The 5,409-nt window shown below is 32.0% G+C and overlaps 1 pseudogene; it reads left to right on the top strand.

The window, feature by feature from the left end:
* The first annotated feature begins 2,985 nt into the window (after positions 1-2,985).
* Positions 2,986-3,104, top strand: LOC112483169 (annotated as a pseudogene).
* Positions 3,105-5,409: the final 2,305 nt, after the last annotated feature.

Below are 5,409 nucleotides of genomic sequence, written 5' to 3'. Positions count from 1 at the left end.
GAATTAAAAAGGGAGGAAAAAAAAAGAATGATCATAACATTTCAGGCTACAGGGAACATGTAAAAAGTTTTAACAATCCATTTTAGCAACAAATCATTTTTACAAAGGGATAGCAGTAAAGCAAGAACACCCACTTGGGTACAATTTCCTAAATATTCTTTTGGTCAAGGAAAGGAAAATCTCTTAACTCAAGAAGTCTTCACCGTCCATTAAAATGGCATTCATTCATTCATTCATTTGTAAATAAGTAAATAATAAGCAAGCAAGCACCTCTGTATCTATGCTCATCTCTACCCAGATAACAACCATTAAGACTAAATTATTTCCCTCAGCCTTGCACTCCACTATCATCCCCACAGTACCTTTGCATCCACAGCCCCTGGCAAAGGTTAAAAGTTCTGGATCTGCAAGTGGTACTTCCCAACAAACACACAAAATGCAAATAACGACACCCTGGATTGAAACCAGAAATAATGGAGTCACCCATAAGCAGCAAGAGTTTTAAAAAGACTCTGCTTTCCAGTTGTATGATTCAGAGGAATGAGGACCTTAAAAAATAAAAAGCAATGTTACCACACTACTACTCCCCATTGAAGAATGATCATATAAGCATCACAACAGAGAAAAGGTATTGATAAAATTCAACATTCACTCAAAATAAAAATTCTTAGGAAACAGGAATATTTCTTTGACTTGATAAAAGAGTATTTACATAAACTTACAACAAAAACCACACTGAATAAAACCACACTGAATAATCAAATGCTAAAGCACTTCTTTTAAACGACAAAAATACCATATAATTTCACTCATACGTGGAATATAAAACAGAAAGCAACAAATAAATAAGACAAACAAAAGCTCAATAGCCACAGACAACAGGATGGTGCTTGCCAAAGGCAAAAGGGGTTGGGGGGTAGTAGGTAAAGAGTCAAATATAGGGTGACAAAAAGAAACTTAACTTTGGGTGGTGAACATACAATGAAATACACATATGATGAACTATTAAACTGTACACTTGAAAGCTATATAATCTTATCCATCAATGTCGCCCCAATAAATTTAATTTTTAAAAAAGACAACAAAAATAAACAACAAAAACTAAGAGTTGCTGCCACAAATGCTTTCTAAACACTAACACACATACTCACAAAGAAATACTTTTAAAAGTTCACTTCCCTAATAACTGTGCACAGAAAACCCTAAAGAATCTTCAGATAAATTATAATTTTAGCAAAACTAGATACAAAAAAATGTATAAAAATTAAGTACATATGCTAGCTAACAAAAAAAAATATCAATTTCTAAAGAAACTGTCTGTGGCTGCTTCTGCACTAAAATGGCAGTACTGAATACACATAACAAAGGCAAAGCAGAAAATATTTACTATCTGGCTCTTTACATAAAAACTGTTACAACCCCTGTTTTAAAAGTTCTCTCAACAAAAGTGGTAGTTCTCCCTCAACTGCAGATTCAACTTAATCCCTATCAAAATTCCAACAAGGTGTTATTGTCTTAAACCTTACAAGTAGATTCTAAAATTTACATGAGGAAGCAAATATGCAAGGATAGCCAAGACACTCCGTTAAAAAAAAAAAAAAAAGACAGGACTGATCTTCCAGCTTTCAAAGATTATAATATTACAGTAATTACAACAGTATAACACTGGTACAGGGATAGACAAACTGGCCAATGGATTAGAATAGGAGTTCCAACAGAGATGGCAGTAGTACATATAGTAAGTAAAGGTCAACGTTTAAAGAAATAAAGTTGAAAGAACTGGTTGACTATACTTATTATACCATACATTAAAAAATCAATTTTCAGTTATTTTAACGATATACGAAAAGCAAAATTACAGATTTCAGAAGACAATAAGGTACATTTTTTCGCACTGTAGAGAGTAATTTTTAACTTATGAGAGTTATAGTTTTCTTAAAAAGAGTAAAACAGTACAAAAAAACTGCAAAGAATAATAAATAACTTAAAATTTTAAAACTTCTTTTCCTTAAAAGGCAGCTAACCTTGTGAAAATACAAACTGGGGAAATTTTTATCAACATACACTGACAAGAATTAGTATTTAAATTACACTAAGAAATATTATGAATCAAAAAGAAACAGAAAATTACCCCAAAGAAAAACCAGCAAGAGGTGATCAGAACTTCATAGCAGGAAACAAAATAGCCCACTAATATATTAAAAGATGCTTAACCTCATTTGTAATCATAAAATACACGTTTAAATGCCAATGAGATGCTATTTCAAAACTTCCAGGCTTAGTAAACATGATAATACCAAGTGATGGCAAGAAATTGAAAAAAAGAACCGCTCATCTATTGCTGGTTTGAGTGTAAACTAATACAACTACTTTGTATAGCAATCTGGCATTACCCTATGACTTAGCAATTCTATTCTCTGGCATATACCACCCCACATATATATACCTCTAGCATGTCTGCACCAAAAGACAGGTACTAGTACATTCAAGGGAACAATCCAAACATTGTTTTCGATATATTCCCATCTAAGAATACTATAAAGCAATGAAAATGGATAATGGCCATATATACATATTGGAAGAAATTCAGAAACATAAACTAAGGCAAATTTAAGAAGAAACCACAGTCATTGAAGAATGTATACACTGTGGTTACATTAATATTCAATAAACAAAATTAATTATATATTGTTTATAAAAATAAGTGTTAAAACTACAAAGAAAAGCAAGGAAAGGATAAACACAAATTCTGGTTAGAGGCTAACTTTGCCTAATTCACAGACTGAGATGGGGAAGTAGCACCCTAGGAACTTCGAAGATACTATTTTTTTCTTAACTAGGACATGGTACATGGGTATTCTTTGCTTTGTTCTTTATATTTATGTATACGATTATCAAACCATTGATTATACACATTTCTCATATTATAAAATTTCTGAAGTCACAATACATATTACAGCCATCAATATCTAAGATTAATATTCTGTCTACGGCCATGCCTCCCTGAACAAGTCCAATCCCGTCTGATCTCAGAAGCTAAGCAGGGTCGGACCTCGTTAGTACTTGGATGGGAGACCACCTAGGAAGACCAGGTGCTGTAGGCACAAAAAATAAAAAATAAATAAATAAGATTAATAATCTGTCTGCATACTCAATATTTAATAAAACTTTAAAGTAATATATACTTCAAAAACATTACCTTAAAAAAAAAACCAATCTGTTCTGATAAAATAAACATGCAAAATTAAAATGTAAAGTATCAGGATTGTTTTAATTTTTGGCATAACATAGAAGTATAAAGGCAAATAATTCAAATATAAGAGACCACATTAACAAGCCCTTAGGTTTCCATCAGAGTCCATTTAAAATATTCCAAAACAGGCTACAGATTTCTAGGATATTTCTAAATGCTTTTTACATATTAACTTTCCTTGACTTGTAAAGTACTTATATACAATTCATATTTTAGCTTATCTACTCTCTATTTCTTCTATATTTAACTTGCCTTACTACCTTAATATCATAAGCAAGTGAAGACCAGAAACTCATTTTGTTTTGTTCCCTTCACTACTCAGTAGCTGCCAATGTAAGAGACTTTTGATAAATGTGATTAAATGACATGCTGCAGGAGCTGATAACTTTTAGTAATTAAGAATGACCTAAGAAAGGCCAAATTATAGCAAAGCCAATGATTGCAAAAAGAACAATAAATGGAATTCTGTCTTCTAGAACAATCAGTTACAAAGATTTCAAAGCAAGTAGTCATATGATGTGGAACAATGTTCCCCTATTTACAAATTCTTAATACATTCCAGGTTAATGAAATAACATTATACTAGCATTTCTAGATAACTTTAAGACTTTAAAATAGAGGAGACTAACCATAGCATATCAATTCAGGCATCACAAGGAAAATAATGTCTCTGAAACCTATTTTAGTTAGACAAGTTTTTTATTTTAGCTTGATAAGTTTTTTCTGCATTAGCTGTCCTGATATTATTTACTTATCTTCTCAACAGGTCCTCTATTAACTGGAATGCTAGACAAAAGCCACAGGTATAATAGGGCACTGCCTTTTACATACACTATAATAGCAAATAGTCAATTAACCAGAATTATCTCATATGCCCAATATGGTTTAAAATTTTTTTACTATACTTAAATCTGACTCTCAGTCAATGAGTATACACTCTGCATCCTTTTTTGAGTTTAACAATTTTGAGATTTTGTTGGTTTGAGTTTGTTTTAGTTGTATTATATGAAAAAAGTTCATTGTTTTGCATTATTTTTAGAGCTTTCTCTTAGTGTTCTTAGATATGAATACACATAAATAAATACATTTTTTAAACTGTGAAGCATCATACAAATGTAAAACATATTAGCATTTCTGAAGTAAAAGGAGTTAAAATCATCTCGAGCACTAATACTCTAATTCTATCCTAAGTATTAAAGTAAGCATCCAAACAAAATCTACCTGGTTGAGTGGTGCTCCTAGCTAAAACCTTTTAAAAAATCATTTTTAGTTTATTTATGCACCCCATAATGTCATTTTGGTCAACAATGGACTGTTTATACAACAGTGGTCCCATAAGATTATAATGGAGCTGAAAATTTTCTATCACCTAGTGCTATCACAGCGTGATGCATTACTCACATGTTTGTGGTGATGCTGGTGTAAACAAATCTGCGCTGCCAACAGTATAAAAGTATAGCACATACAATTATGTATAGTACATAATACTTGATAATGATAACAAACGACTGTTACTGGTTTACAGTACTATACCTTTTATCATTATTCTAGAGTATATTCTTTCTACTTATAAAAAGTTTGCTGTAAAATATGCCATTACACTAGCAGGAGTGGCAAACATCCTGTGTCTACCATCTCCTGATTGCATCATCTTCTCTTGTGCTTGGTTTTATCTCATGTTTTATTAATTTACTGTAGCCTAAGTGTACAGTGTTTATAACATCTACAGTAGCATAGTAATGTCCTAGGCCTTTACATTCACTCACTGACTCATCCAGAGCAACTTCTCATCCTGCGAGCTCCATTTGTGGTAAATATCCACTCTATACAGGTATGCCATTTTTTTATCTTTTATACCAGATTTTTACTGTACCTTTTCTATGTTTAGGTATGTTTAGACACACAAATACTTAACATTGTGTTACAACTGCCTATAGTAATCAATCAGTAGAATAACATTCTGTATAGGCTTGTAGCCTAGGCTATATCATCTAAAGTTTGTGTAAGCACACAATGATGAAATCCCCTAACAAGACATTTCTCAGAACGTGTCCGTCGCTAAGCAGTGCATGACCATGTGTACAGATTCCAAACAGTTCGGTTGTTTTATTCAATTACACAATCCTTTTCTCACTCATCTTTTGAAGTGTTTATTC

Source organism: Pteropus alecto, unplaced genomic scaffold (assembly GCF_000325575.1).
Source record: "Pteropus alecto unplaced genomic scaffold, ASM32557v1 scaffold206, whole genome shotgun sequence".
Classification (NCBI taxonomy): domain Eukaryota; kingdom Metazoa; phylum Chordata; class Mammalia; order Chiroptera; family Pteropodidae; genus Pteropus; species Pteropus alecto.
The sequence above is the reverse complement of the archived record's forward strand: the minus strand, read 5'-3'. Positions and strand labels throughout refer to the sequence as shown.